General features: G+C 40.3%; 1 long non-coding RNA gene across 1 annotated transcript in view; it reads right to left on the bottom strand.

Annotated features, from left to right (window-relative positions):
- Positions 1-543: 543 nt before the first annotated feature.
- The window catches only part of LOC122166955, a 176596-nt gene continuing 164493 nt past the window's right edge, over positions 544-12646 (bottom strand). The window contains exon 3 of the long non-coding RNA XR_006170915.1: positions 544-643. This is a non-coding gene — a long non-coding RNA (uncharacterized LOC122166955). The remainder of the gene's footprint in view (positions 644-12646) is intronic.

Raw genomic sequence — 12646 nt, 5'->3', positions numbered from 1 at the left:
TGCACAGCAGCTGCTCTGTCAAATGACCAAGAAATTAGAGTTTGCCAAAACAGTGGTTTTCATCAGCTTATGACCTTAAGATAACATTTACATTTCAGGAGATGCTGTTCCAATCAGGACAGAATTGCAGAGCAAACTCACATCTCTGGATGCTCACGGAAGCATCTGACAGAAAAGCTAATAAATGCACTAGATTAGTACAGTTTTATTTTCCATAAATCTGGGACATGTTCAGCAATGTCAAACTTGTCCCCGTGTCATTACATGAATAAATAAACCCAAGCTTGCTCTGAAGCTCAGAAGTGAGGTGGAATTCATTTAACTCATTACCATTTAAATGACAGATGGACAAGGTAAACTCTTTTCTTTTGAGGCAGTGGATGGACCACGTAGGGACTAGAACTCTCGTGTAGCACAGATATGGGCTCTCAGCTTTAAATGATTGGATTCAGACATTTCCAAGAAAATTATTTGCTCCAAAAGGGCTCTTTAGTTACTAACAGGTATAGCAATCATATTTAAAATGTTTTTACTCACAGTAAGGCTCCTACAGCTTCAGTCGTATAGGATATACTGAAGGATTTATCCTTGGGCTGCTCTGTTGAGTGCAGAGAACTCAGATGGATGTTTTCAGACTGTTAGGCTGCCAAGACATATAAAGTAAAAAAACAACATGTTTAGAGGAGAAATATTTTAGTTTTGCCATTTTGGCTATAACTGATTTCCTACTTTTGCAGAAGATCATTATTTGTCTCTCCTAAATCACAGGGAAATTAAAACAGAAGAGAGGGAGCAGGTAGGGATTTGATGTTTATTTTGTGTAAAGGGGAGGTATATCTGCATCCACAAACAAGAGGGTAAGACCTTCAAACATAGCTCAGACTGAGCGAGAAAATAGCATTCCAGCATTCTGCAAGTTAGCTTAAGGAATAAAATGATTATTTGTACTTTTCTTAATGTTTTAAAAAGAAAGGAGGGTAGAAAAGGTTTTCAACCTTTTCAAACCAGAAAATCTCTTCAAACCAGATGACAAAATGAGAAATTTCACATGGATGATGCATATGCTGCATGATAATAATGTCTTGCTTGATTTCTCTTTGCATTTTTTTGTGACCTTCAAGCTCAATGTAAAGTCACCAAAAGTTTCCTATGCAACCACAACCCCCTGTTATAGTCAGGGACACAACTCATTGTTTGCCCACAGCCCCAGCCAGCCTGCCATGAATGCTACCAGTTAGAGGGCATCCACAACCTCTCTGGTCAACCAGTTCCAGTGCTTCACCACCCTCACAGTAAAGGATTTCTTCCTCATATCTAGTCTAAATCAACCTCTTTCCAATTTAAAAAATATTTCCCCTTGTCCTATTGCTACCTGCCTTTATAAAAAGTTCCTCTCCAGTTTCTCCCCAACTTTTCTTCCTAACAGAAAATCATAGAGTCGTAAATATTGGAAAATACCTCCAAGATCACCAAGTTTAACCCCAACTCCACCATACCCAACATCTTTGTCATGCCTTCAGTACCACATCTGCACAGTTCTTGAACAACTCCATGGACAGTGACTCCAACACTTCCCTGGCATCCTGTTCCAATTCATCATCATTCTTTCTGAAAAGAATTTTTCCTAGTGGCCAACCTGAAATGATCTTTAATAAACCGTCATAAATAGATCCAGCTACTGTCAGTGACCTTAAGACACTGCCAGCCCCTAGGAGAAGACTCTATTCTTTGTCTCTGAAGCTTGATGATGTTCTTAGTTTGGACATGCTCAAAAAAGATCTCATATTTAAACATGCTCTGTGCTTCTTGAGGATGGCACAGCCTCTGTTACGTCCCAGATGTCTCACCTGCCTCTTCCTGCAGCAAATGGAGACAACTCTTGCAGGACTTCTAACGAGAAAATAGACCAGATGCTACCCATCCTAGCACCCTGCATTGCTGGACATCTGTGCAGCTCTGCCTCAAGCACACATAGAATCCATGAACATAAAAGACATTCTGCTAATCCATATAGCTTGGAACTCATTTTGAGCTCAAGGTTGAAACATCTGCTTGCCCAGAGAGGAAGCCTACATTCTGGAACAGGAAGATATGTGGATATCATTGCCACTAGTGTGGCCCTTGCAAAGTAAGTGTTACTGGGATTCTCACCTCTTGGCCTTCAAATTTGACATATCTTCAAGGCAAGATTTGCAGAATACCCGGTATTTATTTCAAATGGCTGAGCTTTCCGAAGTTACTCCAGATGCCTAGAAATTTATGGAGCAATCGGGACTACTGTAGATTTCTTCTTGTTTGTTTGTTTTTTGGAGTTTATTTTTTGCTGTGAGTAAGAAATACAAAGCTTTCTCCTTTTAAACTTGAGAATTTGAAAGACATTAAGGACATCAGAGAGGAGGAAGGGTGATGCAGGACAGTGAAAACAAAAGGACAAACCTTTGTTTCCTTTTTTTCATAAAACAAATAATGACAGCATGAGCAGGAGGAGGAATTAGGATGAAAAAGTGTGACTGACATCACCCTAGACATCAGGGCATCTGAGGTGAGCAGATGATAATGCTGGTGTATCTGCAGATGCTACTATGGGAACTGAGATGCAAATTAGGCATAAAGCAGAATCATTGGATGTGATTCATTGTCTCAGGTATGTTGAGTCTATTGGCAGAAGCCAACTATCATATTTGAAACTTAAACCAGGAAAAGACCACAGCAGTAGGGGCAGTAGGTTATGTCCTGCAGGAAGAAACCTGACAGAAGTATAGAGGGGAAGGATGGAAACTTTCTGGAAGAAGTCTTTTCATTTAGGAAAAGAAAATAATCTAGTCTGACCTCGCCCTTATCTCAGAGATGGACACTATTCCAGACTCATCTAGACTAAAACCTTGCTTCTTGACATTAAAGGATCTGTAACTGAAGACTGGAAGAAGCACAAAGAGGAAGGAAGGTAAAGACATTTTCTTCTACAACACAGAAGAATGAAAACACCTTTGTCCAATGGATTTTCTTTCAAAATAGTGCAGTAGCCACTAGTCAAAACCATGTTGGGTTTGTGCCCAAATAACATAGCTGGTGCATAGGCAGCAATTCACTGAACAGGTGGTTAACAGGACTGGTGGATTTGTTTGTGTGTGAGATTATTTTATTTTAAGGAGCTAAACTGTTTAATTACATTACTCCTCTGTCAGTCACAGTTTTTTTCCATGGATGCCTCTTTGCTCTCAGCTTGAACCTTATTCTCAGTGCTATGTCCACCTCTTGAACTGATGTTGAGCCACTGTCAGTCTCTTTGTTTCCTCAGAGTTAGACTTCACCTCACCTGCTGCAAGAGGTTTGATTTTTGTTAGCTTCGGTAGAGCTGTTTGCCTTGGTTTCTTTTTAAATATGTTGTGTTAAAGAGAGGAATGGAAGTGAGTGGCAGGTCAACTAACAGCACTGTGCCTTCCAGCACCTGGTGCTGGAGGATGATTTGATAATGACTTTTGTCATCCTGTATGCCCATGTGTCTTCCTCCTGATTTCAGTGAGAAGCATTTACATGTCTCAGCTGAAAAATGAGGGTGGAAAATGGAAACAAAATGAAGTATAGAGTTCTTTTCTTGTATACGTCATCCACAAAAGTGAACAAATCTGTGATGTGGACAGTTCCTCCAGACATAATATGCAGTTTCTTAACATATATTCACTAAAACCAAACCAAAGCAACAAAATGAGGCGAATAAAAATAAAAGCAAAAACGTAATCCTTCTAAATTTCCTAAGAATAAATGAATGGGTATCTAGACTGCTTAAATTTCAGCTTTATTCCCTTGCATTTACCAGAGACCACACTTGAACTAGGATTACTCTAAGAAGCACATAGAAAAAGTGATTGGATACCACATTACAAGCTGAAGTCTGGCAATGCTTTTCAAACTAACATGAATGGATAGTGCTAGCTTTTTCTGCATGTAGACCAGCATCTCACCACCAACCTCAACACTCACTCACAGGTGGATCAAATGGAGGCTGCTTGGAGAAGAAAAACAACAAACATCCTGGGCTCAAAATAAAAGGCTTAAAACTGCTTCCCTGCTTTGTCTAGGATGTTCCTGGTGCAAACTCACACCTGAATGCCAAACACACTTTTGGAGCTTAATGACGGGGAAACCTTTCATGCAGCAGTACAGATTTAAGGGCAGCCATCAATTCGCAGTCATTGCAGATGGTGTGCTGGTGGTTTGGCATCATTTTGACAGCCCTAAATTACCCTCTGGCTCTAAGAATCGTCTCTGTTGCCTTCACCCTAATACACATCCTCAGACTTATGCCAATTCTAGAAGAGGTTATCACTTTTTTACTCTGAATTATGTGAAATTACCAGAGACTGATTGGCACATCAGAAATGTACACTGTTTCATAGTTCATGGTAATATGTTCACCTGCCCTTCTGTAGAATAACACTGGGGCATGATGAAGGCAGATTTATGTTGTGACATATAGAAGCTACTCCAATGATAAATTTACAAGGGGATTTGTCTAACTTATTGTTAAAAAAAAAAAAAAAAAAAAAAAAAAAAAAAGCCTTCTAATTTAGAGCTTTGGAAACTGCTCTGATGTGCTCATCTCATCTTTTAAGTGAATCATAAACATGGTGCACCTAAGATTATGTGGGCATTCTGGTGATCCAGGGAAACACTTCTTGGCTTTCCTATTCTGGTGAAGGAAGGGAAGAAAGGCCTTGTAAGAGAATCAGAGAATCAGATCTGCTCTGGAAATGACTGAGAGCTCTTAAACACAGAGCCTTGCAGAGCCATATTTAGACCTCTGCTTTTTAAATATAGCCCTTGCCACCAGCACCTGCTCTACCAATAATGTGTCATCTGTGAGATGTCACTCACTGACATTGAGTGTCACGTACAGAAGAAGGCCAAGCATTTGCCAAGCAGAGTGTGTTCTTCAGAGGAAGGAATATAGCCACAGAATATATGACCTGGATAACTTCTGACAGCATTATGCCTCCATACATGTTTGCTCAGCACCTTATGCATTGAAGCTCCCTCAGTCCGGAGCCACAGGACATTACTGTAACCCAAGTATTATTTATGTTGGCAACTGAGAGATAGATCATGGGTAAGGGAAGAGAAAAAGCATCATTGCTAGTGAATGAATTTGCACGTTACTGCTTTTATAGCACTGAACAACTTAATAGAGACAAAGCAGAGAGATTTTGTCTCAGGAGCATTTGTTTTCATAGAGATCTTTGATTTGCAGAGTTTATATTTATTTTTATGCATTTTTGTGGTTTGGATTTTCTCTATTTTGCATGATCACTGCCCCTCAGTGAGTGGTGGAAGGAGAGTTGGGAGGAGGCAGAATCACAGTTCCCGTACCCCTAGCAGAGCAGTCAGTGGGACTGAAGTGACATATGCTTCCCTCCTTAACCCCTCAATTCTTTCATTGCTTGGGATTGCCTACGGCAGGCTTGATATTTCAGACAGAGTTAGAATCATAGAAACATTAAAGTTGGATCACCAAGTCCATCAATCCATCCCCATCATGTCAACTGACCACATCCCCAAGTGCTACACCTCCACAGCTCTCTTTCATGGAAGAGAACAAGTGTTTCATGGACTGTGATTCTACCACCTCCCTGAGCAGCCTGCATCAATGTCTGACTGCTCATTCTGGGAAGAAATGTTTCTGAATATCCAACCTGACTCTGCCCCAGCTCAACGTGAGGCCATCACCTCTCATTCTCTCTCTGCTACCTGGGAGCAGAGTCCAAACCCCACCTTGCCATAACCTCCTTTCAGGGACTGTAGAGAGTGATAAGGTCTCCCCTGAGCCTCCTCTGCTACAGACAGAACAATCCCTGTTCCCTCAGCTGTTCCCCATAAGACCAGTACTTCAGACTCTTCCCAGATTTGTTGCCTTTCTTTGGACACACTCCAAGGCCTGCTCCACTGTTATTTGCCCCAGCTCTGCTGAAATGCACCAGGAAATCTGCTACAGATCAGGATGAGAATCCCGGGTCTGGTCTGGAAATTCCTGTGCTACATTCACTGTGGGTCTTTGCTAGCTGTACTGTTGTTGAACCCCATTCATAGCACTGATGTGGGTATGTGCATGGAGGAGGCAATGAATCTTGATGTTCTTATTGCTGAAATAACTGCCTGAACACATCACCACCATTTAGCCCAGTTAGACTCTTATTGGACACAGGGATATTAAAGTCACTGCTTTCCACACTCTGCTTCTGTAAGGTGCATTTGTGGCTCTCACTGCTTTTCAAATAAGCCAGCTGAGCTAAGCTGTGGTCAAGCAGATTGCTTTCTCTCTTTTTCTCTCTCATATCCCTTCCAAGCACCTGCAGTGGTTTTCAGAACACATTCACTCTCTCTCTTTCGCTTGCTGCATACATGTTACAATTTCCCAGCAGATGTATCGCATGAGGGCATTAAATTCCCATCCTTCCCACCTCGCTCTCAGAGCGATGACTCCACATTCAGAGAAGCACTCATTTTATTATAACAGAGCTGAGCATTTAAACTTCATTCTCAGATTCATTTGCCGAAAAGCAGAAGACGTTAAAAATATCGTTGATAGGGAAGTGGTGAGTGTAACCTCCAAATCTCCCCCTGTTCGGATCAGATGTAGCTTTCCTGCTGCAATCATTCCTCTCTGCCCCTCTTCCCCTCCCCTCTGTCTTTTTGGAGATGTATTTCTCTCTGCCTGTGATTCTGCAGTGGCAGAAAGGGGTCAATCTATCTGTAAAAGATGGACTCAGCCAAGCTTTTCTAGCTCTTTCCTGCTGATGGCAATTATCCGGAGGTTGGCAGCGGTCCCAGAAACCTGCAGTTCCTGCAGTCCTGCTGCTGTGGGCCTGCTCCACAAAGCCAGCATCCTAAGAGGATCACTTGGTGTGATGCCCAGGAAATGACAAACAGAAAAGGTCACACGTACTCCAAGAAGATATACTGCTCGGCAAATTTAATTGACATTGTGCAGCTTTTCAAAATGTCCCTGCAGACATTCCAGCATTTAACAGATGCAAGCCAAGAACAGCAAAATAACAGGGCTTTAGAAAAGAGGCAGAAAAAAATACATTTTGTCCCCCTAAAATAATTTTCTCATACCCTGGTAATATCCTTTTCACATGGTCTATCGGATCAGGGTAATTTTTTTGCTACCCTTGGTCTGGCAAATGAAACCTGCTCCCATTCTCCAGCTCCTTCCCTTCCACATACTAGCACTGCTGTTTTTTAAATCACTTAGGTTTCATTACGCTGGGTAGCTGTCCTTGTTTTTCTTGCATGTTTTTCTGTTAGAATATTGTATGATGAACCAACTCCCTGCTTAGCCCAATGTTCTCCTGGGGCTTCATCACTATGTGCTGTGTTATCTAGCCAGAGGGAAAAATGCTGGCTGCATGAATGGGTGCTTTCTTTAAGGAAAAGAAACTGGGGATCTGTGGAAATTTGAGAAGGCGTCTGATATCTAGCACTGTTAGTAAGAGCTGATGTGAAAGAAATGAGTGGCCAGAATGAATCTAGGATGAGGGCAGCCGATTCTATTTCAGCAGTGGGTGTACTCCTCGAGGGTTCAGCTCTTCAGCTTTTATATTCCAAACTCCTTCTGTAAAGAACAAATTAAAAAGCAATTTGCTCTTTTAGTTTTGTCTTTAATATCCCCTAATTAAATAGAGAACATTGGCAAAAGTGAGTATAGGGTGAATACTGGAGATGAAGTAGGCTTGTGACACAAGAGATTTGAATTCTTGGCCCACGTACACCCATGCAATCTACGATGAAAGCCAACACTTTCCCTCTAAAGCTAGGAACTGTAATTGCTGTTATTTAGATGTGTAGAACAGCAAAGAAGTAAAGTTTGAGTCCATGGGGAGCCTTGAATCTTCATATCAGGAGTCCCAGTATGTGTCAGCTGGAATGCTGCTGGGAGAAGTGATGAACATTTCAGAAGCTTTCACAGGTTGCTATCTACATAAAGTGCCAAAATTGTCAACTTGTATTGATAGTTTAAAATATTCATTAGACATACAGACAAATATGCATTAGACAAAATATTTCAAGATTGCATAGAGCAAATACAAAGATCTTTATGTGGAGGCTTCTCTAATTAGGAAGAATTATGTACGCTATCCAGAGTGTGAGCATATACATGAGTAGCATCAGTGAAACCTGGTCACTTATTTATCTGAATATGGCCAGACTTCACACAAACAATTCTATGACTATAATTTCTACACAGAGTTGATGGAACAAATAATTTTGATTTAGATGAAAAATGATCAGGGATCTTTCAGGGCACGGCAGCAACGCGTAGCAAACGATGAGAGACATCCGAAAATGGTTTTGCTTTGAAGAACTGTGAAAAGACATGAATAATACAGCATGCAGCTGGAGGTATCGAAGTGCTCTCTGAACAACACCTAGCTCAACCAGCCATGAAAGATAGGGAAACAAAATGCTGTTTATTTATTTATTTGTTTCTATTTCAGCAGGCAAGGCATGGTTACTGGAACTATTGAGACCATTGTCCAAGATTGCCTGTCCACCTCTGTGCTTAAAGAGCAGATTGTATGCAAATAGTGGGGACTGGATAGTGTCAAGGCAACTTTGTCAACTTCAGTATTTGTGTGATGCAAAGCAGGATACAGCTGAAAAGACAACACCATGTTGGACAACTTCAACATGGAGGTACCAACATCCACTTCCTGAACAAAAGGTGAGCCTTATTATTTAACAGAGGTGTTACCCTGCAGCTAAAACACAGAGGACTCGTTTCTGCCTGAATGTGAACAGGGTTTATCCATCCTTCACCCTGCTGTGCTACGGCAAAAGCTCAAAGTCAACAGCTATAAATCCCACCTCAGTGCTCACACCACCAAGTGCAGGAGAAGCATTATCCCTTCCTTTGAAATGTCCTTCGAAAGGAGTTTCAGGACTAGCTCAGTCTCAGTACAGGTTTCAATTCTGGCAAAGTTTCACCTGCTTCTGACTGTCAAGAAAAGTGTGAACAAACACACTTTAATTTACATGGTGTTGGAAAAGGATTTCGACTTCCTCTTGGACAAGACAGTTCTAGCTAAGAACCGTCTGTCAGAAATGGTTAACTTTCTGAATGAAAATGTTTCCAAGACAGGGATTTTACTCCTGACAAAATCACTGTGTAGTAAGTGACTCATAACCGTGCAATATTAATGGCTGGTTTCATAACACTCTCTCCTGTTACACTGGGCTTCACAGGAGCAACACAATAAAATTCAGAAGTTGGTTTTCTCTGTACTGCAGAGTTCTGTCAACACAATTATATTGGTCAGGAGAGGCAAGAGGTGAGATCTTTGGCTGAAGAACAGTGTCAAGAAAAGCCCAATTGTAGAAAACGTCACAGAATCCAGAACCGTGCTTTTGTCATATCATTGCCTTACTTCAGGTTGAGGTGAGCAGAGGAAAAAAACTACATATTTTTCCTCAAATATCCTAACCTTTGGCTTTTGTTTCCCATGGGGAAGTTCTCGATAGCATCTTGAGACTTTAAACACAAAATGTTTTCTGAATTAAAGCTTGATTTAGTTCTTCTGTCTCCGAAGGCAAAAGCTCCAATGCTTTAGACCACAGGAAACTTGCCAGCTGTGTAAATATTAAGGCTTTTACTGTATGCTGTTGAGCTGCTCTGCTTCCATCTGCTAAAACAGTAAATTTTCACATATGCTTGTTTTGACTGATACCCAGTCCTGAGTGCTTTGTAAGACAGTTAAACGTGTAGGCTTGGTAAAAAATATTCATCTCTTGCCAATTTGGTTTGTGAGCAGGGCCCTCATGACTTCAGTGGAGAGAGGCAGCGTTCGTAAAGCACTCTCTTGTTTTGTCAGCAAAGGGGATACTATGGCTTTTCTGGCCATCATGGAACAACTATTTGAAAAGGCTCAAGGATAGCACATACATGCCATTGAAATTCTTTTGACCTAATGACAACTAATAATCTGCAAGTCATTTCTGGGTTGATTTTCTTAATCTTGGTGTTAGTTCTTTCTGTTTTCCTCTCAAGCAACCAAGTACTTGGAAATCTGAACAGATGAAAATATCAGGAAACATAGAAAACATTACTTTGAGGCCGCTCCTTTCTTCTCATGGAACACATAGAACTAGAATAACAAAAATTTCTAAGAATAAATCCCAGCTGTGTACTATTGTCAGCGGCAACCCGAAGACTCTGTAATCTCAGGAGAAGGAGAGAACACCGTTTAATTAAAACCTCTTATTTTAATTTCAAAATCATATTGTTCTTTATTTCAGAATTTGGCTAGGATAAAAGTAAAAGTATAAACTGAATTATGGCCAAGTATGACAGATGCTCCTTACTATTACACAACTGTTTAGGAGGGAGCAGTGGAACCTTGCAGTAATTTCAGTTGGACGGAACTTCTGGAGGTCACCAAGTCCAACCTGCTCTCAGGACAGGAAGTACTGAATAATCCCATTTCCAATCAAACCTGTGGGGAAAAGAGGGCAGGCAGAAGGTCATGATCTTATTTCCAGATGGCCTGCCTGCCATGAATTTTATTCTCCCAGTCTTCAGGACAGGGCCTGAACAGCTTCCAGGGGGAACCAGAGAAACCAGCAACATCAGCAAAGTCCACAGCAGATTTCACAACATCTCCAGATTTTCTGTGTTTTGGAGATAAAAGTTTTGAAAGGAATCAAGGTATTTTTCCTCTTTTTTTCTTTCCTTTTTTTTTTTCTTTTTTTTTTTTTCATTTAGAATATTTTTGAAAGATCTCATCAATATCCTCTTATTGCTGAGAGCACATAAATAAGTCCAGGTGCCAGCATCATACCTAAGGATGAGAGGATATTTTTAGATAATGGGTTTATATTGTATCCCCAGTAAAGGGAAGAACATCTACCCTTTCTTTCTGATGTATAACTTGCTGCCCTTGAGCATGAGATTCTATGCCCTCAGTCATCACATTCTCAACTCAGTTATTTAAAATATGGTTGTAGTTTCACTAAAGACAAGAAAGGTCAGGATTTTGGTATTATGTTTTGCTTGAAAGACTCGGACATTCCACACTGCACAGAGCTTTCTAAAATATTTCTGGGATTTCTGTCAGTTTTGATTTATAACAACATATGTCAGATTTAATTACACCATCACCCCATCCATTCATCACCCGTGTTGCTCTCTGCAATGCTCTTCACCAAATCTCCAAGGGATGTAATGACCTGAACTTGTTTCAGCAGTGACAACAGGATTAGATGTCCCCATACCATCAGGATTTGCAGATCAGTGACTCCAGTAGAACTGGGAGCTGTAGTCAGTCTGAACAAAGGAGAGTAAAGAGGAGATTCTGGGGATGCCCTTGCCCAAGTTTTCTTCATAACCAGCCTCACTGTTATCAGTCACTGCTGTGGGGACTTGAAACAGATCTACATTGTGAACCCACACAACTTTCTGTGTAAATGTAGTTCACCCTTAACATCTCTGAGCTCCATTATGAGGGTGCAGCAAGCCCTGAGTACAGTACTGGCCTGAAGATCCTTGTACCATGGTTAATTCTCTGATATAAACAATTTCTGGAATCCTTAACATGGTTTTGTAAGACAAAAATAATACAAAATAAAAAAAACCCACCAACCAACCAACCAAAAAAAAAAAAAAAAAAAACCAAACACGAAAAACACCCTCAAAAAACCCTGAAACATTTCCATCTCTTAATTACCAAGAAGGAGATTTTAATCAATGCCAAAATGTTGTTCTCTGATCAAAAGTAGAGGAGATATAAAGATAGAATTGCCCCATTTCACTAGATCAGCACTTGCTGGAGTTGTCAGATTTAAATTTGAGCTCTTTCATCTGATGCTTCAAATTTACAATCAGAATACAATGTTGTTGTTTATTTTTTATTTTACTCAGTTTGGTTTGATCTCTCCTCATCCTTAGATTTCCTTACAGTAATAAATCCAAATAACTGTCAGTGTATGATGGTGGCATGTTCATAATTGAAAAGAGACTAAAGATCAAATTCTGAATTTGATTAACATTGGAAATATTTGTGGGGAGGCAAAATCTTCCTAAAATCAATCCTTATTTTTCCTCTGAAACATTTAATTATCTTGAAAGGTTGTTTGATTTGGAAGACAAGGACTTGAATTTGGGCTCTAAAGAGGTTAATCTCGAGTAACATTTTGGACCTTGGTCAAATTTTGAATATCTTAATCCTAGATAGGAATTATGCTTTATCAAGAAATTCCACAACAGCTAAGGTTTGAAGGGGACATCTCTAGGTCAACTGTTTTAAAACCTTGCTCTGAGCCAGTTTGGATTCAAAGTTATGTCTAGTTGTTCAAAGTCTTGTTCAGATTCCATGTATAACTACTTTCCAAGTAAATTTTTTTCCGTCTATTCAGTGGGAATTTCCTACAACTACAATCCCTTCAATTTCTGACTGAATGTCAGCAATTAAATCCCACCTCAGTCTTTCCCAGTCTTAACACTTGTTGAATGTTTGCATGCAAACTACAAGATCGCCAGAAGCAGAAGAAAGTTAAGCACCCTAGGTATACATTTTGTTTTTGTTTTGTTGGTCTTTTTTCCTCATTTTCCTTGTATTAAAAACCTATTGGATTATACCTTAAAATAATCAGC

Source organism: Centrocercus urophasianus, unplaced genomic scaffold (assembly GCF_019232065.1).
Source record: "Centrocercus urophasianus isolate 14NV4802_14NV808 unplaced genomic scaffold, USGS_Curo_1.0 seq_35, whole genome shotgun sequence".
In the NCBI taxonomy this organism is placed as follows: Eukaryota; Metazoa; Chordata; class Aves; order Galliformes; family Phasianidae; genus Centrocercus; species Centrocercus urophasianus.
Note: the sequence above shows the minus strand (reverse complement) of the source record. Positions and strands in the feature narration are given on the sequence as shown.